The 22115-nt window shown below is 47.9% G+C and overlaps 1 protein-coding gene and 1 pseudogene across 2 annotated transcripts in view; one reads left to right on the forward strand and one right to left on the reverse strand.

Moving 5' to 3' along the window:
• DMAP1 (DNA methyltransferase 1 associated protein 1) overlaps positions 1-22115 on the forward strand; it is a 406667-nt gene that overhangs the window by 345931 nt on the left and 38621 nt on the right. The window lies entirely within an intron of this gene.
• LOC147736428 (uncharacterized) lies at positions 4689-6132 on the reverse strand (annotated as a pseudogene).

The following is a 22115-nucleotide window of genomic DNA, read 5'->3' on the forward strand; positions in this document are numbered from 1 at the left end:
CCCCTTCCTGGTCCCACCCTTAGGGCAGGACCTAGTCATGTACCCACCCCTTTCTTTAGGATAAAGACCGGAGCGGGGACCCTTCCAAATGAGATCATCTTTGAATCAAGAACTACTTTCTACGAAAGGACATTCGAGACTCTTCTCAAGATTTCTCCCTTGTGACTAAGGAGTAGTCACCCTGCATCAGCGGGCACCATCTAAGAACTCTGCGGTTTGCTGCAAGTCCTTCCTCAAGGATCCGACGGCCCAGCTCGACGAGAACCGGCTTCCCTGGCACCTCTGACCTCTACCCACGTCATCAGCTCAGCTGTGATCTGTGGGTGCGACGAGACCTCGAGGGACCGGCCATCATCAAAACCTGCACGCTTTCTTAACCAGCACGACCATCGAAGTATTTCTCTGGTGAGTGCTCTGGGGTCCGAGAAGCCCCGACCCTGAGCCGCTCCAGCACCGAAGTGCAGTCTCCCAGCATCTCCACGATCTGCGTGGGGCCCTTCTGCTCGCTGCTCAGCACGTTGTCTGGTCACTAGCCGCTGGCTTGTGCCCTTCTGTGACGACATCCGACAATCAACACTGCTGGTCTGGTTGCTCCAGACTGGCCCTTGCTTCCATCTTTGCGAGAAGCACCCCGGACCCTCCTGGTCCACTCAAGACGCCATCTTAGGCCCACCACGTGGCCCTGAGATCTGCCAAGGCTTGTTGCCCCATCCTGGGCCCAGCGACGCCGACAGCATCATCCTTCGTGGGACAGCTCGCACCTCCACTGTGGTCGCCGACAACGCCTCCTGGTCCGTGAGACTGCAGAGCCTAGCGTCGCCCACTCACCTGGTCGAGGTGACGGCCAACCGGTGCCTTCCTGGTACCCTCTGACTACTGGCTAGTAGTACGAACTTGGTCCCCTCTGCTTTCAGGTATCATCAATCTCTGATCCAGGCTTGGATCTCTACGAACTATTCATCACTGGTAGTCGGCCAGCAACTCCTTTTCTTCCGGCTCCTGGCTCGTCAGCGAAGACCCCGACGCCTGTAAGACTTGTGCAGCCGCAGCCCTCGTGGCTAGGTAACTCGGCATTTCGGTGCCTGCATAGCCTCTTTACTCTAGGGTCCCGAGTCCCTCGCTTCCGACTTGCCTTATCGGGTCCGCCCGAGACCTTAAACTTTCCGTGTCCTCAGACACTTGTTTTAATTGTGCACTTGAAGTATTTTCCTAAGAGATTTGGTTTGTGCTTAGTACCCTGTCCTCATAAAGAGTCCAGGGCTGTTGTGAATCTTAATAAATATCCTGTTTATTTTCATAACACTTGTGTGGTGTCCTTTCACTTGGTGTTCAAGGGGTACATGTGTGGTAAACAGCTGGCTTAACGCGCCCTCTCGAGTCTTTAGCCTTAGACTGCTCGTATCCACGCTACTAGGATAGCTGGTCTATAGGTTGACTTACAACCAATCACCATAAGGGTCGTTTGGAACGATACATAGCGGTCGCTAGAATAGCGAACGTTGCATATCGGGCCAACTTCTCACAGCCAGTTTCTCAGTAATTTTGATTTGACATCCGGGTACTGGCATATTCGTCTGTCCCCAGGAGCAAAATAGAAATCCACATTCTCGAACTCAGTTGGGCATTAGCAATGTACTGTTATGCCATTTGGTCTAAAGACTTCCCCTACCACATTCCAAAGGTTGGTGAACAAAGTCCTTTCTGGGTTGGATTCTTTTATACCAACATATCTTGATGATATTGCTGCCTGTAGCTCCACTTGGCAGGATCCACCTGTCCCACCTTGAAAATTTCCTTGAGGGTCTGCAGAGTGCAGGACTCACTATCAAGGTAAGCTAGTGCCAAATAGGGCAGGGCTCTATTGTATGGGCCACCTTGGAGGTGGAGGCCAAGTTGACACCTTACAACCCAAAACAAGCATGCAGTTACCAGGGCCCTCTTCAGTATCTTTACAATAATTTGCTTTCCTAATGAGGTGGTGTCAGACAGATATCATAACTTCATATCTGGTTAGCTAAAAGCAATTTGGGGGTGAGTGTTAAATGATGTACATGTTTACCACCCCATATCACCCACAAACATAAGGTTTAGTTGAGAGGTACAACAAAACCTTGAAAGGTATGATCCTGGTGGGGCTCCTTGAAAAACACAGAAGGAGATGTGTTGCCCTTTTGCTGTGTCTGCGTTTCACTTACAGAGAAGTCTCACAGAAGGGAATGGGATTTCTCCCTTTTAAATTCGGTTTGGTTATCCTGTGTGAAGAAGAGAGTGAGCCTCTCTCTGACCTCTTCTTCCGCAGTCCAAAAGATGGGTCAGATGATGGAATGGTCTTTTCAGACTCCCTCTCTGCCCAACAGCAAGCTGACCGCAGGCAAGAAGAGCAGTATGCTAAGCTATTTTCCCTCACTCTTGACCAGACTAACTGGAAAGTTCATACTATGGACACTGTTGACAGTATGCCTGTATAAAGTTAACTAAACACACAGCCTGACCAAGTGAAGGAAAGCATAAGGGTTGAAGTCAGAAAGATGCTGGAGTTAGGGGTGATTGAGTCCCCTGAGAGTCCCTCGGCCAGCCCAGTGGTCTTATTCCCCTAACCTCAAAGCAAGGGTGGTAAAATAGAGCTGCAGTTTTGTGTGGACTATAACGGTCTTAATGCTGTCACTAAGACAAATACACACTCTATCCTAAGGGCAGACAGACCTATTGACAGGCAAAGGGTAGCCAGTCTCTTAGTACTTTTAATTTGACATCAGGGTACTGGCATATTCGTCTGTCCCCAGGAGCAAAATAGAAATCTGCATTCTCGACCTCAGATGGGCATTAGCAGTTTACTGTTCTGCCATTTGGACTAAAGACTGCCCCTACCACCTTCTAAAGGTTGGTTAACAAAGTCCTTGTTGGGTTGGAGTCTTCTAGACCGACATATCTTGATGATATTGCTGTTATAGCTCCACTTGGCAGGATCCACCTGATCTACCTAGGAAAGTTCCTTGAGGCGCTTCTGAGTGCAGGCCTCACTATCTAGGTAAGTAATTGCCGGATAGGGCAGGGCTCTGTTGTATCCTTGGGCCACCATGTGGGTAGAGGCCAAGTTCAACCCCTACAACTGAAGAGCCAGACAGTTGTGGACTGGGTAGCTCAAACCAACCAGCCTGAATTAAGGGCATTCCTTGGCTTGACTGTGTACTATAGGAGGCTTGTGGAGTGGGGTGGTACTACTGTGGCACTCCTCATGGAATTGACCTTCAAGAAAATGCCAGAGAAGGTCAAAGGCTTTAACACTTTGAAGAAAGCAATGTGCTCACCCATTCTAAAAGCTCCAGATTATTCTAGGCAGTTCATGGTGCACACAGATGCCTCTGAACATGTGATACGAATGGTCTTGTGCGTAAGACCATGATGATGAGATAAGATGATGGCCATGAACAAACTGTTGTTTTCATTGAGGGCGAACCATTTGCTGTGGTTTGGTCCCTGGAGATGTTGAGACTGTACTACTGTACTAGTTTGGCTCTCACTTCCTTGCTCAAACTGACCACATGCCTCTCAAATGGATGATGCAAATGAAAGGTGAAAACCCCAAACTGTTGAGGTGGTCCATTTCCCTAGAGGGTATGGACTTTGCAGTGGATCACAGGCATGGGACTGGCGTGCCATTGCAGATGGCCTTTCCAGGTATTTCCACTTAGATGATGAAGACTCTCTTGGGAAAGGTTTAGTCTCATTCTCTTTCATTTGGGGGAGAGGAGGTTGTGTAGAAAAGTGCTCACTTTTTGATTGGCTGGTATTTTTGATTTTGACTTGAAGTACACCTGGTTCCTGCCAACCAGGTCCCCAATGCCAGATCTCTTTCCTAAAACTGTAGAATTGTTTTGCCAATTGACAATACCTTTAGCACTTCCTGTAAGTCCTTAGTAGATGGTACCCCTAGTACCCAGGGCAAGGAAGCTAAAAAGGGTCCTTAAGGGCGCAGCACAAAGTGTGCCGCTATACGGTGTGGAAATGTGCCTTTTTAGGGGCACACCAGTGCAGGGTTCACCCTTCTTTGTCCCCTGTGCCCTTAGACCAACAAAATAGAGATTGACACTGAAGCTGAAATTCAAAATAACAAGTTTATTCACTCATGAGTGAGACCACGTCCATACAACACCCTCAGTGTTCCAGGAGGTAGTGGCTTGAATACATAGACCATGGGCTTTTATACTGAGTGTTCTGCACTGGTAAGGATGTAGTTCCAAATAGAAGGTAAAGGCCTACACAGGAATAACTACAGACAAGCATGGGCAAATGGGAAATCACTTAGTCAGCAAGGGAGGGGGAGGAGGAGCGCTTATGGCAGTACTAAGAAATTGACATTTAAGTCTGAGACCAGGTGTTCTGTCAGCCACAAACTCCTAAGCATGCATATTGCTTTTAGTCGAGTCAGGAAGTTAACTAAAATAGACAGCACAGGCAGGAAAAAAGACGAGCAGCAGAGGATGGAAGAATTACATAGCTGACAAAATGGATGCCACATACAAGATGGTTTCAGCTTATCGTAACAGAGATCATTATAGATTTCCACAGATGGCCCTTTTAGCATATGCTGAAGATATCTTCCTATACTTTTGAGGGAGTACGGAAAACATTGTGGACATCTATCTGCATTAATTCAGTAATTTCTTGGTCCATTGCCAAGCGAGCATTTACATTTGTGACATTTGGTTATTCGGTATACATGAGGTACAAGTAGAAATACATAGGGAACAGAGCATCGGGCCCCATTGTATACAGAGGCAGCAAATAAAGAGAATAGCAAGAAATACACACGCGGCTGACAATAATTTCCAGCCCCATACAGTAAACATAGTCCATAGCCAGCCAGTCAAAGTCCATGTCCCTGAATCCTGATGGATTTCAGTGGCTTTTTTATGCAGCTTGGAAATCGCTTAAAAAACTGAAGGGGTGTGGTCAGGGGTATACACACAGCAGCTGCTCTCAATGATGCGGCATGCTCCACCACTGTCGGCCAGGATGACATCGAGGACCATCCTATTTTGGAGCACCACGATTCTTGCAATTTGTAGTCCTTCTGTGGTATTTCCAAGTGCTGATTGGTTTCAGCCTCCACAACACGTGTCAAGCGCCTTCTCTTTCTGCTGTTTAATGCCGCACCAACAAAGAAGAATAGCCCCAAATTAAAGTCAACGTACTGCTGCAGTGCAGTATAAGTTTGATTCACTTCATCATTGTTTATTGTCCTCTTGAATCAGTTCTTAGAAATGTCATTATACAGTTTATAGTCTTTATGGTAGGTTGCAGGTGCCAGAAACACAGGTGGTAGCAAAAAGGATACAACGCAGCTACCTGACCACCCAATAGGTAAGTGGTAATAACCTTTATTTCCACAAATGAAACAGGTGTTATGTGAGGACAAAAAACAACTATTGTTTATTCCTGTAATGTTCAATGTTATAGTAGAGTCACTTTTTCCCATAGGGATACTGCCAATATTTCTCACACAAAGGTCTGCTCGAGCTCTAGTAACCGCTGTAACAGGAGGTCCATTACCCTTGATAGTTCGAGTGTTAGGGAAAACATAGCGCACAGAGGAATTTCCTCGACGATACTCCTCATTTCCCATACAGTTCCTTTAGCTTGTGGATCTCCTGCCTCATCAGGGTAACAAGCTCTATTTAACTGAAAGTTTAGTCCTCCTACATCAGCATAAGTAATGTTAGCAACTTCAGAGGCCCACAACAATGCAAACCAGCCTCTACAGGAGCCATTGTGTGAAAATGGCAAAGGAATGAAAGGCGTTCCTCCCTTTTTCTGATGAGCTGGCATCATTCCACACACCCAACAGTTGGTAATGTTTGTAGCATTATGGGTGTGATACAATATTTGAATGAACGTATTGTTGAGATGAGACATTCTATGCTTCTGCTCGTGATAAGAAAGAGTAAAATGGTGGTGTTCAATGGGGACAGGAGTAGTAGCAGTCAGTAGTTTTTGAGCAGGAGATACTCCCTCTACAACCCATGTCATTGTAGCAATGAGAACAACAATCTAAGTGAGTCCAATAATGAACATACTCTTTCGATCACAAACTCTTGCAGCAGTTTGCTTTTTCTCCTTAGGCATGTTCATCTCGTTGTTGAACAACAAAACAGATAGTGCCCTAAGGTCGTGGGCAGACGTTGGTTTCTTCACTGAGGTTGAGATGAGCAGTCACTATAAGGCCACCCCCCTTTGAATTCAGTCTTTAACCACCCAGGAATCAAACAGTCTTTTTCAGCAACAAAGTGTCTTTCTTCCGGGGTCGCAGCTGATATCGAAATGCACCAGGGATCGTGTGGTCCGGAAAGACTTCTTCAGGTCTTTCAGGTGATGTAGCTTGTCCTTTCTCGATGTCCATGATATTGCGTTGATCTGCCAACACAGCTGGGCTCACTAGGTCCTGCAACACCTTCAGACAGTGTGTCGCGTGTACCCAGTTCTTCCGGTTGTCTTCCGGTTGGTCACTCGAACCGCAGTCCTGGTAGCCAAGAGCACCTGCTCAGGGCCTCGCCATCTGGGTGCTAGGATGCTGGCTCTCTGGAAGGATTTCGTCAGCACCCAATCTCCAGGGCGCATGCAGAGGCCCTCACCTAGCGACCTGTCTGGAAGAGTCTCCTGAACCTGTTGATAAATAGAAGACAAACTGTCAGTCAACTGAGACAAGTAGTCGTTCATCAATAAATGGGGTACATCATGTATGGGGCTTGGCTTAGGAATCCCCCAAATATTCACTGGCTTTTCAAAAGCCACCTCATACGGTGTGAGGCCAGATCGTGTATGTGGTACCGATCTAACGGTTAGCAATGCCAAGGGCAGTGCATCGGGCCATTTCAAAGATGTGGAAGCCTGTATTTTGGCCAGTTTTAGTTTGAGGGTAGAGTTTTAACGTTCCACTAGCCCTGCTGATTGTGGGTGAAAAGCAGCATGAAACTTCTGCTTAATTCCCAACCCTTTCATGACATACTCAACAACTTAACCAATAAAATGGGGTCCAATGTCGCTCCACAAAACCTGACAAATGCCGAATTGGGGGAAAACTCGTTTAGGAGCACCTTTGCTGTAGTAAGAGCAGTATTATATTTTGTGGAGTATGCCTCCACCCATTTACTAAAGGCACAAACCACTACAAAGACATACTTCAGATTATTACAGCGTTCAAGCTGGAAAACATCAATTTGCAGAACCTCAAAAGGTGCAGTAGGTATTGCAAGCCCTCCTGCTGGAGTTTGGGTTCCCTTTCCAGGATTATACTGCCGACAAATCAGACAGGACTGGACTAGTTTCTTAGCTGTACCGACAATCTCTGGATGATCCCAAACTTGCATAAGTTGCTTTGCTATTGAGGATGCTCCAACATGTGCCGACCCATGTGCCATGTGAATCACAGGATGTAAATAGACTGAGGGTAACTTCCATTTGGTAATTTCTTTATTCCTCCAACAGCCCTCATCGTCCAATGCTCCCTCCTTGGACCATTGGTCAAATTCATCGACAGAGGTAGATTGTTGCATGTCCAGCACCTATTGTTTGGCATCATGCCAACGTTCAGCCTGCGACTTAACTACATGCATAGATGTAGTACGTTGTTGCATTGCAGTCTCACGAGCTGTATAATCTGCAAAGGTATTGCCTGCTCCAATTTTGTCAGTCACTTTCTTGTGTGCGCTACACTTAACTATTGTCACTTTCTTAGGATATGTCAAGGCAGTAAGGAGATTATGTACTAATTCCCCTTGCACTATTTGTGTCCCATGTGAAGTAAGAAAGCCTCTTTCCTTCCAGAGTTGCCCAAAATCATGCATAACTCCAAAAGCATGTCGGCTGTCGGTGTAGATGTTAACAAGTAGATCTGTACTAAGCTCACATGCTTTCATCAGTGTTATCAACTCAGCTGCATGAGCCGACTTCTGTGGGATGCGAGCTGTCTCAACTACTGTCTGAAGTGTTGTAATTGCATAAGCACAGATGTCGTGCCATCAGGCAACTTCAGGCAAGACCCATCAACCCACAGTTCCCCATCAAAGTTAGAAAGAGGTGTATCTTGTAGGTCAACACGACCCTTTGTTTGTTCTTAAGTAAGGGATATAGAGTCCTGTAACTCTTGTGACTGAGACTGAGTAGCTGGAAAAGGCACTAATGTAGAAGGGTTTAGAGTCAAACATCTTTTCAGTGTAATATGAGGGGCCAAAAGTGTCAATTCATATCCTGTCAAACCGGCACTAGTCAAATGTGTTTTCGTTTGATTTAACAGAGCATCAACTGAATGGGGTACTAGAACAAGCAATCTATGTGACAAGACTATCCCCTTCCTTTGACGTACCGACACAGCTGTCGCTGCCACTGCTTGAAAACAACCACTCAGTGCACGAGCAACTGGATCAAGGACAGCTGAGAAATATGCTCAAGGATGCTGCTTATGACCGTGAGACTGTACTAAAACTGAAAGAGCACAACCGTCCCTCTCGTGTTCATAGAGTGTGAAGGCCTTAGTGTAGTCTGGAGTTCCTAATACTGGTGCAGAACAAAGAGCGTGACGTAACTGTTAAAAAGCATTCTGGCATTCAGTGGTCCATGGTAGAGGCATCGGAGTGTCTTTAGTCAAAAGGGCAAACAAGGGTGTAACAATGTGAGAAAAGCTAGTGATCCACTGCCTATAGAAAGAAGTAAGGCCAATCAGTGCATGAACATCCTTATGAGTACAGGGCACAGGTGTGTCTAATACAGTTTGAATGCAGTCTGGTGTGAGTGCACATCCCTCCTTAGACAAGTAAATAGGTAACCTGCTGTCTGCAATATTGCATTGTCTTTCGAGAGACTTTATGATGGTGAGAAGCAAGGAATGAAAGCAATGACAGTGTACCTTCTTCACACTGCTCAGGGGTATCGGCAGCCAACAAGATGTCATCCACATTGAATTAGAGCCACCCCTTTTGGTACAGGAAAGGACTCAAGCTGTCTTTTCAATGTCTTGCTATAAATGCTAGGACTCTCTGTATACCCTTGTGGAGCTCTACAGAATCTTAGAGATCGATTATTCAAAGTGAAGCCAAACAAATAGCGGCTGTCGGGGTGAATAGGTATTGAGAAAAATGCATTTTCAAATCGATGACACTAAATGCAGTTGCAGTGGGAGAAACCATAGTAAGAAGTGTTGTGATGTCAGAAACTACCGGGTATTGGGGCACTACAATTTTGTTGATTTCTCGTAAGTCAATGATGAATCTATAACTTTTAGTGTCAGTGTCTTTTTTTCAAAATAGGAAGAATAGGGCTATTTTGAATATTATAAGGGACTTATTTTACAACCCCCACTCTGATCAAATCCTGAACAATGTGTATTAATGCTTCTTCGCCTTACCGAGATATTTTATATTGGGGCAGTCGAGGCAATGAAGCACTTTCCTTCACTTCAATATGTACTGGTGGAATAACCATTTGTCCCACATCAGTATCTGATGCAGCCCACAAAGTACTAGGTAACGATGTCAGAGCAACATCCTCTTTAGTGAGACAAGACCTCTCAACCATTGGATAGTTATTTAAAATACCATGCACACCTTCTGGGGAACATCGTATTGTAGCATGGAAATGATACCTACAATGTTATCCGGCGTGTTAGGGGAAAGCAAAAATGGACATGCTGCAGTCAATTTATCAAGACTAAATACAAGTGGCTGTGACAGTGGGCTAAGTGTACCTCCTATATCAAACAGAAACTAATCATTAGAGCCCAAGACATTTGCATCAACATAAGGACCTTTCTGATCTATTGGCACCTCAACCGGTTCCTTACCCCATCCTAGGCATTCCTATGCATAATTAGAATCCCCAAGACCATCCATCGAATAATCAGACATTTGATATTGATTTAGTCTATTGAAGGTATTATAATAATTTCGGTTGTGTTCAGCTGCCTCAAAAGATATGATTTCCTATTCCTCCCCTTTGTCCGTAATTCCCTGGGAGTCCTCTCATGCTTCCTCTACCCCGTTGATACTGCTGACCTCGCAAACGGGGGCTCTCAGAACGCCAATGTCCAATCTCTTTACAATAAGCACACTGATCAAAAGACAAAGTTCCTCGAGAGAAAGGGGGTACACCAGGGGTATATACTGCATGTCCACCTCTACCACTACTTCTGAATGGTGGACCATTGACTTGAGCCAACATAACTTTCGTTTTTAAATCCTTAACCTTTTTATCCTCTTTGCCTTTTGCTTCCAATTCCTGACGCTCATAATACTGGGCCATAGTCAAAAGGGAGACTGGGAAAGACATAGTCCATGAACTCTTGCTGACCTTTAGGCTATTGCTATTACTATTTCTGGCAACATGCTATTTCTGGCAATATGTTAGCGACAAATTTGCTGACGAACAGATGCTTACCTGAGTCATCTGTTAATGACTGCCCACTAAAGTTATGCAATGTCTCTTCAAATCGTGTAAAGAAATCCGAAACTCACTCATCCGCTTTCTGTTTACAAGACGCTAACGTTGTCCAATCTATTTTCTTAGGGGGTATAAGAGTTTTTAACTTAGTTGCAATAGCTTTGGGAAGATCTTATATCACCTGTTGTCGTTTCCGCTCAGGTTCTCTAGCCACATCTATTTCCTCTAAATGCACCCACGTATCACCATAAGCTGCAATATCGTCTACCTTCTGAATTGTTCTCCACATATCAGGGGGCAAAATAAGTACAAAAAACATATCGATATCTGGCAGTTCATAGTGCAGGAACTAATAGCTCCTTCAACTTCTTCATAAAAAGCGGCCGCATTTTTCCGTCGGTCGGCAAAGCAGCTTTAAGAGCCAATGCATCTGCTCTGCTCCAAGGGGTATAAACCCAATTATAAATAAAATATCCCTTTGCATCATCTGAAGTTATATCCTCACTTGTTCCCGCACACTTCGGAGGAACATACAGAGGCGCAGCTTCACGCATTGGTTTCACAGTAACTACAATATCACTAGTGCCTTTATCTGCCCCTGCAGCTCCGTCTTGTTGTGCCGGAGACTGAACTGTTAGTTCAGTGTAGCTTTGCTAGCTGCTTTTTTCTCCTCTCGCAGACGGAATGCGTCAGTTTGCATTTTAACCGCTCGCCTAATTAGATCAGGCACCTGTGAAGGAAGAAAGGTGCCATCACTTAATTGTTTATAACCTGAATTTATATCAGAGGGCTCTAGATCACCAGAATGTTTTCTAAAACTGAGTATTACTTCCCAATAAATGTCTCTACAAAATATAACTGCTCTAAATCTATCCACTGCTGAACCATTGCTATGAGATCTGGAGCGGAAACATTCCCACAAGCTGCTGTACGAGCAGCGGATCTAAGAGTGGCCTTGCATTCAGTAGTTAAAGTAGAATGAGTCAGGCGCCCATCTTGCTTAACTATATCTATCTCATGTTCTCATCTGAGGACAAATGCACCTCGTCAAAAGCCTGATTCTCAGGGGCATTAGGGAATTTATACGTGGGTAGAGGTTTATCTAACAAGATGGAATCATCTTGAGGTTTATTATTTATCTTATATTAATTTTTTTATTTTAAAGGTTTTATATAGCGATGGCTAGACCCGGAGGTATCAGAGACCTTTACATGAGCATCAGATCATAGTTACAGGATACATCGTTACAAAGGTTACAAAGTTATTAGAGCATAGCAACATAGTTACTTGTAAGGTCGAGATAAACAATAAGCACAAATACATAAGGGGGAAAGCAGGTAAAGGGAAAGATTCAGGGGAGGGGGAAGGAGCTGGGGAAGTAGACAGGCAATGAAGGAGGGAAAGAGGAGGGGAGGGTGAAGGACACCACATGGAAGAGGAGGGGAAGGGCGACGGGGACACAAACCAGTAGAAGAGTCGAGCAATGTCCAAAGTCCAGTAAGCTGTGATCCCAGGGGAAGTGGTATCACTTCCCTATCTCTGTTGCGGGAGGCTCCCTTTACGCCGTGGACTCTCTCATAGGGGTCTCTGAGACTCCAAGGCCTACATACTGGATCCTTCCCCAAAAAGGGGAGAGGGAGCGCTTTGGCAAGGGGTGCCATACCATACCTCAGCTGTGAGTGGCTTCCTTGGCGCAGTGAACTCTCTCAGTGGGTTCGCTGAGACTCCAGAGTATAAATATTGGATCTTTCCCCAACAAGGGGAGAAGGAGTGCTTAGTCAAAGGGCACAATGGACCGGGGGCTAGGTAGACTAGCAGGCAAGGTGAGAGATTCAGGGAGAGGGGATAGGAGCTAGGGAGGTAGACAAACAGAGAAAAAGTACTAAATGTGAACAAATATAATTAATGAGTTATTATATAGCGCTGTCTAGACAGAAGGAATCAGTGCGCTTTACATGAGGAACAATAATGTTGCAATTTAAAAGTTACATAAGTATCAAGAAAAGCATTTAAAGAACATAGGGGACAAGGTGAATGGAGCAATGAAGGCTAAGGGGATAGGGTAAAGGGGTAAGGAAGATAGGACGTAGCGACGAGGGGAAAATCTGCCCAATGTCCGGCTGGGTAGGTGACGGCGGAGAGGGCCCACAATCCATCTCCTCTTTAGCTATATGGTAGCTCCACCGGGCATCAGCAAAATCGCTAGGTCTCCACAGTCTGGGTTAAGTTCCGCAGGTTCCAAGTCCTGATGTGTAGGCAGGTTAGGGGATAGGTTCAAGGTCATGTCCAATTGTTGTCCCAGGGAAGTAAAACAACGTGTAGGGGACCACTATGGAAGCCATCATTGGGGTCGGGCAGGGGACTGTACTGTACACTGGTACACTGGTGGCCATCCTAAGGTCAGGCATCTGGCAGTTAAAGTCAATATCAGGATAGCGGCCGCCAGAGAATAACAAATCCAGCGTGCACACACCATCACACGCACAGACATGCACAAGCACACACAAATGTGAGCACACACTCTCATATGCGCACAGACGCGCACACACAAGCTTTGTGGGGCGCCTAATAAGGTACTGGCCAGTTACCTCTTAATGACGCTCCCGTTCCTCCTTTTCTTTTATTTCCTTAATTTCCTTATTTTTTTAATTCTAACACTTTTAATATATTGTTTTTTGCTGTTCTTTTTCTGCTATAGCTTCTTCTTTCCTCACTCTCTCATACACTTCTTTCTCCCACATTCGTACACAATCAAACATATCTTTTCCTCTTAAATAAACACTGCTCTAAATATTGTATCTTTTTAAAGTCAAGGACCCATTCACAGGCCATTGTTAATCAGGATCCTTTTTCGAATATTTGTACTATACATTATGGAAGAAATACCGGATTTAATGTGCGTATGCCTATTAGGTGTCCCCGCTGGGGTACCCGGCTGACTTCTTTCTAAATCTATTTTGGTACCTCCAAGACAGAAACACAACCTACGAAGTGTGCTAGGAGCAGGCATGCTGCCACATTATAGTAAAATATTACTTGTCCCAGATATATCAAAGTAAGAGAAAAATCTCCACATTACCTATCATTAACTATTGCAGTAGGTAAGCAAACAAACAAAACCAGAATCTTGGCCAAGCAAGTCCCAAATCAAGAGTGCCGCTTCAGCGTCCTTACAAAACAAGTCTCCAACCTCCAATCTCTTAGTCTACCTAATGGTCATACAAAAATGGGCGCCAAAGGAAATCTTAGTGGAGACCGGCCACCACCTGGAGGGTCAATATCGGGAAAACCAGAAAAACACTTTGTTCTGCAAAGACAAGGGTCTCCTCATGCAGGACATCTCCTCAGCAAGATTCCATTCTTCCCTCAAGACCACTCCTTCGGGCGTCCGCATCTCTGATGAGCCGCATGAGTCGGGTGCCAAATCTGTGGAAATGTGCCTTTTTAGGAGCACACTGGTGCAGGGTTCTCCCTTCTCTTTGTCCATGGGTTCTTAGACCAACAAAATAGAGATTGACACTGAAGCTGAAATTCAAAATAACAAGTTGATTCACTCATGAGTGAGACCACGTCCATACAAGCTTATGCTAACAGAGATTATTTGCGTTTTCCACAAAGGGACCCCTCACCAAACACATACTGACTGCTACTGCAGGCTGCGTATCTTGGTGCAGGCTTAAGCGAAAACACGCCATGGCATACATCCATATGTGCCATGCCCACAGACACTGCATGCAATGTAAGTACCTCACCCCTATAGTAGGCCTTACAGCCTTAAGGCAGGGTTCACTATTAAACATGTGTGGACATATCTTCTTGAACAGATATGCCCCTGTGCTGGTCAATTTAGTTGCTGCCAGGACAAGTGACCAGAGAAGCCATTTTAATTACATGTGCTGAACACGGATGAAAACGAGTTCCCCCAGCTACATGATGGCTTCACTGAAACCAGAGATGTTTGGTATTAAATATCTTGTAATAATAAGCCCTCACTGGTTCCAGTGATGGACGTATTAATACATGTACCCAGAGGGCACGTTGGAGGTGCCCCCTGAAAACCTACTAACTATTAGTGTTCTGAGTGACTGGTCCTAGCCAGCATGCTACCACAGATGAGTTTTGATGTCCAGGAGTGAAGACCTTTGCTCTCATGAGGTCCAAAACAAAACCTGTCCGACAGACACCCCCTCCTAAAGGATGTTCTGCGAATTAGCATTCCAAGGCAAAGAGCCCACCGCCTTTAGTATGCAAATCTGGCTATCCTCACAAGAGAGTATACCAACCCACCCTTAACCAAGCACCATATGGCGCCTGGATAGGTGGGAAAATTAGTAGTTAGAGAGGTGTGGTCACCTTCAGGCTAGTTCCACCCCTAAGATGAATGGAAAATTGCATGATGGCACAATTAGGAACTCTGGGACAGGGTTATGCCCACTTCCTAGAGGAAATGGACATATAGGGGGCTTAGTGACCCCCAGGGGTTAGTAGGCCATTGGCTGCTATTCTGCGTTCCTCACGCTACATCTAGTATTTAGGGGAGTCCCTGGCACCAGGAAATCAGGTCCTGCTGACCTGAACAAAGAAGACAGACGTAAGGAGACGCAAGAAGCAAGAACAGAGGAGCAACAACTGATTTGGCGCCAAACCTGCCAGCCTGTCTGCTGTCCTTAACAATTGTTCCAAAAGCCTGGGAAAACTGTCAGCACTTCACCCATGAACCAGGAACTCATGTGGAGCTATTTCTATTGCCAAACCTACTCACCTGATCGTATTAATTCTCGTCCCTAAATATATATATAAATATGTATAAAGATACTTGTTATGTTTTTTATAAATTGGTGTGGCTTTCCTTATTGAGTTTTGTCTCACATTTATTGACTGTGTGATTATTGCAGATATCTAATACTCCTCTCTGATAAGCCTAAGGCTGCTCAAACACACTACCCCATAGAAGAGCACCTTGGGATTGCTGGAGCAAGCCACTGTTCACTTATAAGGGAATTCCTGGACTCTTTGCATAGTATACCTCATTTTGGTATACTATATAAAGAGCCTCCTTGTCAAAAAAATTAAAAAAAGATCAAGAAATCCAAGCACAGCCCCACTACATCCCGCTACTGAAGCCATTCAGAGACACACAACGCCCTAGGTACCTCAAGGCCATGAGTTATATCTCCCACCCTGGAAGGTGATGCCACAACAGATACTTGAGTTTACAGAGGGCATGGACCGAATCTTCTACATCAGAATGGAGCCCCCTGGCATGCCATCAGGCCACAAGGATCCGAGGTGGCTTCCAGTTGGTCTACCGCCAGTGAATCTAATGCTGACTGTGCCACTTGACCTCATTGCCTTTGACACAGTGGGCCACAACACCTTAGAATTCCCCCAGGCGTCAGACTGGATCCGTAATTATTTGTTTTCGTCAGTCGTACCCTTGCATGTCGGTAGGCGTCGTTGTGCGACTCTGCGAGCGCCGTTGGCATAGTCGCCGCCAAGATGACGTCGCTGGAGCTACTTAAACGCGCGCCAACGTCAGTTCTTTTTTGTTACGCGCCAGCACGCGCAGATCCCGGAAGAGCATGTACCTCCAGTCACTTTTTGACATGAGTTTTTCGAGGCTGTTTACCTAATTTTTCCTCAGTTGTTCTACTCCTGGTGTCATAAGGATGCCCGGTTTCATGAACTGTGGGGACTGTCACCGCATGATGTCGGTGACGGACCAGCACCGCGTTTGTCTCTACTGCCTGGGGCGCGACCACAACTCCGCACCGCTCAAGGTACCGGTTCCGTGGGAGGTCGAGGGACCGGTTGGGGAGCCGTCACCATCGCTCCTCTGGATCTAAGTCTCGGCACTCGGGGTCAGGTAAGTCGAAGCATTCCAAGAAGAAGTCGAAGAAGCGTTGTCCCTCTTTAACTTCCCGTTGCGGCTGAGGGTACGGGTCGTGCTGCTCCGGGGAGCCTCCGACATCGCCACCGGCCTACCCGCCCTTCCCGGGTCCGTCGGCGACGCCTGCACAGGTGCAAGATTTTCTGTTCTGGCTGCCATGGCCCGACTCTCTGGGGCGCCTGGCCCCGCCGGTGCGTCTTTGAGTCACGCGGGCCCGACTGGGGGTCCTGCCCTTCCTACGCCATCGGCTTCGGCCCCGGTACCGCAGGACCACCCTGTATCCGGGCTCGGATCCCAGGAAACACCAGTAGACCAGATAACACCTCCACCGGTGTCGACCCCACCTCCGGCACCACCTTCGACGTCGTCGGGTACCACTGCCAACGTCATCCCCGTTTTCAGCCCTGAACAGGATGCGGCGCCAGAATGCCAATGGGGCCTTTCTACCCCTACGTGCGTCCTCCTTATTTTTACCCTGTTTAACAGACTTTGGCGGAAGGGGAGGACTGGGAGGGGTCTGCATACCCTCTCGCACAACAGTGCAGTGATGAACCGGACTGGGCAGAGGATTTGGGGGATGCCAGTGGTCTAGACACCTCGCCAGACCTTGGCATGGTGTCTCCTTCCTTGGCGACGAAGGAGGGAGCAAGGTACACAGTTGTGTTGAGTAGCGCGGCCGAGGTCCTCCACCTCGAACTCCATACAGTGGCCGTCAGGACTAAGCTCCTGACTGAAGCTTCAACCGACAGCAACCTCTGCGGAGCCCTTGCTGCCTTTTAATGATGAACTGTCTGACGTTCTTTTGGGCACTTTGTCCAGGCCCAACACGGGGGGTCCTGTGGACATAAACGTGGCCCGATGCCAACACAGGGCTCCAGGCAACCCCCTCTTCCACTCCCAACATCCCACCCCGGAGAGCTTGGTTGTCCAAACCTCCACATCCCAAAACGCATTCCCTTCCGCTCCTCCGGATAGGGAATCCAAGGAGCTGGAGCAGCTTGGTATGTAGCTGTATGGGCCGGGATGCCCGCCACCCCTTCCAACACCAATCCCAATGGGAGGAGACAAACACAGTTTTGAACTTTTGGAAGGCAGGGGGGCCTCACGACCCCCCAGGCCGTATTTATTAAAATATGAAACAAAATGTAAAACTTTAAATTAAAACGTTTCATGTATCATGTACAAATTCAACTTCAATTACATTTGATGGAGAAAGGTATTCAGGCTAACCTTAACAAATCTCTAATACAAAGATTTCCTAGCCGAGTCTAACATCATGACAAATGCATTACATTTGAATTTGTACATCCTAACATTAAGGGCCTACGGCAAGGTCTTAACCGGTGTCAGATCCCTATCACCAAATTCCCGCCCTCACGAGTGAGTGGCGCATGCGCAGAGGACTTTACCCTCGCAGCCAACTGTAACTTCCCTTGTCGTGGGGGGCCCCCTTTCACTCGACGCCATCTTAAGGTCGTCTGAGTTCCCGTGCGAGGTATCTGTAATAAGGACAGCGTGGACTCCCCCACCCCCCCCCCCCCCCTTTCCCCGCACTCTTTTCCGCCGGAGCGGATATCCGGCCCCCGGGAAATTCTGGGGAGGGACATATAGCCGTCTCCCCCTGGGAGGGGCCTATGGCCGTCTCCCCCTGTGCGACCCATCCGTAATGGGTGGCGCCCCCCCTAGGGACCTTGAAATCACTGCTCACCGATCATGACCTTAACGCCACAGGCCAGATAGTTAGCCGACTATCTGGCCCCCCCACACCTCCTATAGGTCATGTCTCCTCAAACCCACTAGCCAAGCTATCATGTCTCCTATCAGTAAGTCATTACCCACCCTGGACAGGTGTACCCCATCATCAGAATAACAGTGATCGCCCTAGATGCACCCATGAGATATGCTTTGGAGATGAGCAGAGCAAAACTATTTCTCCATTTTATTGTTGACCCTCTTTACCGAATGGTTCAACACTGTCGTGGACAAACCACCCCGCCATACCCTCCTGGGAATCATGTGAGACCAGGCAATCGTACATCCCGGGAGCCTTTTTGCTAACCAGCTAACTACAGAAAGTATGTGCTCAACTAAAGCTCGTCTACCCAGTCTTACCAAGTCATTGCCCCCAATGTGCACTATGACTACAGATGGCGGTGACCTGTGCCGCCCTAATAATTCCTCCACAAAACTTTGCAGTCGGTCAATACAGAGGCCGCCCTTCCCATGGAAGGACACCCTGAACCCATATTCCTCAGATGTGTGGATCGCATCACCTGTCTTGAATATGTCCCCGGCACGCCTCACGTATGAGTGACCCACGACCCAGACCACCCGTCTTCCATTCTGTAATCCTGATGCGGTGGTTAGCTGATACTGGGCCGGTCCCAATTTCCGCCCTGCGTCACAGGCTCGTGAAACTGTAATCCAAACAAAAGACAACAAGCGTGAGTGCACTTCATCAGTAATTTACAACATGTGCAGTCGCACGTACCTCTTGAAACAATTCGAGGACCAACGGCCTAACTGCTTCACCTCGTCTGCCTGCAGACCTAGAGCCTAGCTTCTGTAGCGGCCCCTATCCTGAATGAATGAGTCCCAAAATCACTTGGGTTCAAGCCCGCTGCTGCAATTGTAATTGCCAGCACCCTCTGAAACTGAAACCTTGTCAACGGGGTGCCGTCCGTATGTCGCAGCAAGGCACCCCCCACGTTGTCAACCTTTGTTTTAGGTAGGCCTCAACATGCCTCACTGGACAACCGGGACTACCTGGAGCGCGCTGCAACACAACACTATTCCCCTGGGCCTCCTGGTCCGTCTTTGACCTGGCTATCGAGATCAGCAGAGAATCCCCCCTTAATTGGATGTGATCCCTGCGCAGACCTCCTTCCATATCTCTCTTATTTGCCGCCACTAGTTCGCTCACACGCAGCGCCCCATAGAACGCCAATGCGAACGCTGCTCGGAATAGTATTACCTTGCTAGGCGAGGAGCATGTCTCTTCTAGTTTAGCCAGCAAGGTGGTCAACCTATCAAATCCTATCGGGTGCCTGTTATCCTTTCTGCACCCTTCTAAGCGCCGCCAGCCACGCAGAGGAGTCCGTCGGGTCCCTGATCCTATGGAGCTGTGCCATAAATGATATGGCGGCCTTATACCGAATTGCGGTTGCCGCCGACCGGCCTTCTCCATGAAGTGCCACTAAAAATTGGACAAAGGACTCCTCCTGCCCCCATCTATGCTCCCCTGCTGGACCCAAAAAGGCGCAGTACGAGCGGAACGCCCCTTCATAAGCTTTCCTTGTCCTGGGCGCTAAACTGGCTGCCACGAGGTTTTGTAGTCCGGGGCACCGATTTGCCAAGGTGCTTCGGGAAATGGTGCCGCCACTAGCTCCGCTGAGGGTAAACAATCCCTGAAAGCCTGCATTTTGAAACGAGAGAGCGCATCAGCTGCATTATTCAGTACACCCGGCACATGTTTTGCCCTGAACTGTACGTTTAATCTCAAGCATCGTAACACAATTTCTTTCAACAATCGCAATATCCATTTGCAGCGTGCTGCCTGCTGATTAATGCACTCAACCACAGTCATGTTATCGGACCAAAATACCACCGAGCGGTCTCTGAAATCCTCCGGCCATGCCGACAGAGCCACCCAGATGGGGAAGAGTTCTAGAAAGCCAATGTTACTCGTCAAGCCATTTGTTTGCCACCATGCCGGCCATCTTTGTGCCGACCAACGGTTTCCGAGGATCGCACCAAACCCCACGCTGCCCGCCGAGTCGGTCCATAAGCCGAGTTCCTCCGACGAGGCTGGGGGTTTGCTCCAGACCACTCGACCGTTGAAGTCCGCCAGGAATGCCAGCCAAATGAGCATGTCCTGGCGAACCTCCGCCGACAGTCTCGTGCGGTGGTGCCCTTCCCTGAGGCCTACCATGGACTGGGCAATGGATCGAGAGAAAGGGCGAGCCATCGGTATCACCCTTAATGCAAAGTTAAGCTGACCCACTGTCTGCTGTAATTGGTGCAATGTCACTTTCTCGGTCCGGAGACACTGCAACAAGGAAGCCCTGAATTTGGCGATCTTATCCGCCGGCAGGCGGAAGCACCCCTCCACGGAGTCTAGTTCTATGCCCAAAAACTCCAGGGAGGTAGTCGGCCCCACTGTCTTACCTGGCGCCAATGGAACACCGAAACTCCGCATGAGCACACAGAAGTCCTGCAATGCCAGTGCACAGTCACGAGTGCCCGCTGGGCCGAGAAAGAGGAAATCATCAAGATAATGCATCACATGTTGGTGCCCTGTGGCCTTTGTGAACACCCACTCCAGAAATGAGCTAAACATTTCAAAATAGGCACACGAAATTGAACAACCCATTGGCATGCACATATCCATGTAGTATTTCCCCTGAAACGTAAAACCCAACAGGCGCTGATCTTGGGGATGCACCGGAAGCAACCTGAATGCAGAGTCAATGTCTGACTTTGCTAACAATGCACCGGGGCCTAAGCGATTCAACAGCACCACTGCGTCATCGAAAGATGCATACTTTACACTGCACATCTCAGGGTCGATCGCCTCATTGACAGAAGCCCCCTTTGGTGCAGACAAATTATGAATTAGCCTGTACTCCCCCAGGTCCCTTTTGGCACCACCCCCAATGGGGAGCATACAAAGTCAGCCGTTGGTGGGTCACTAAAAGGTCCTGCCACTCGCCCCAAGCTAACCTCCTTGGCGATCTTTACTGGCGGCAACCGCCGGGTTGTGCTGAACGGACAGTTGGTTCTTACAAGAGGCGGTCCCTCGAAAATCACCCGCCGGGATCCTGAAGCCATATGAGAAGCCATCTCGCAGAATCCCGGCGGACGCATGATCAGGGTATCTGTTCACCAAGGGGTCAAAGCCAAGATATCTACGGGCGAAGATGTGGACTTCCAGGGCACCGTATCAATCCTGCTTGGTACCCCCTTTGCCTCTGGTGCCGTTGGCCCTGGATCGGCAGCTAGTTTCAGGGTGTGAGGTGTTACCACAACCGGAGCACACGTGCCTGAACCTACACGTTCCATGCGGCCTGCTACACGTTCCCTTATTGAAACCCCAACACACCCCTCGCTTATTTCCGTTCCCACCTAGCTGAGACTCCCCCTCCCCCCCGTAGTTCTGACGAAAGGGCTGTGACTGCCTCTGTGGAAATGTCCTGGAGCCATTCGTGCTTGGCCCCGAACCACCGGCTGATCCTGGCAAGAGCTGCGCATGCCATGATACCGTATCCAAACCATCCCAAGTCAATGCTTCGTTAAACTCTTTCGCATCTAAAAGCCATGTCATACCCTTTCCACTCCTCATCTCCATACTTCTCATGGAAGTTCGTGACCCTGCTCTGATAACAAGCCAAGTCACTCAACAGTTCTGGTGTACGTTCAGCGATAATTGCCACAAAGATAGAAAAGGCCCTGATCCAGTTCATCATCGACTCCTCGACCCTGAATTCCGCCATTTTTGCCCGCCATACACTGGGGTGCCATAAATCTTTCTGGGTCTTGGCATATTCTAACTCTCGATGATCAGTCAACAGTGAAAACATATTAATGTATTTGTTGGCCCACACCATCTCTTTAGTAACCATGGGAACATGTTGCGCCAAGCTTTCCCGCCTTGAGGTTACCGCGCCCTCCCCCATCATCGGTAGCGCTCTCTTACCGGCTCCCGCCGCACTTCCAGCCGTGTCCGTCGCCTTATCCTGGTTATCTGCCAGGACCACCTTCGCCACCTGTGGGGAAATAGAAGGCACGTTCGCTG

Source organism: Lissotriton vulgaris, chromosome 1_2 (assembly GCF_964263255.1).
Source record: "Lissotriton vulgaris chromosome 1_2, aLisVul1.2, whole genome shotgun sequence".
Classification (NCBI taxonomy): Eukaryota; Metazoa; Chordata; class Amphibia; order Caudata; family Salamandridae; genus Lissotriton; species Lissotriton vulgaris.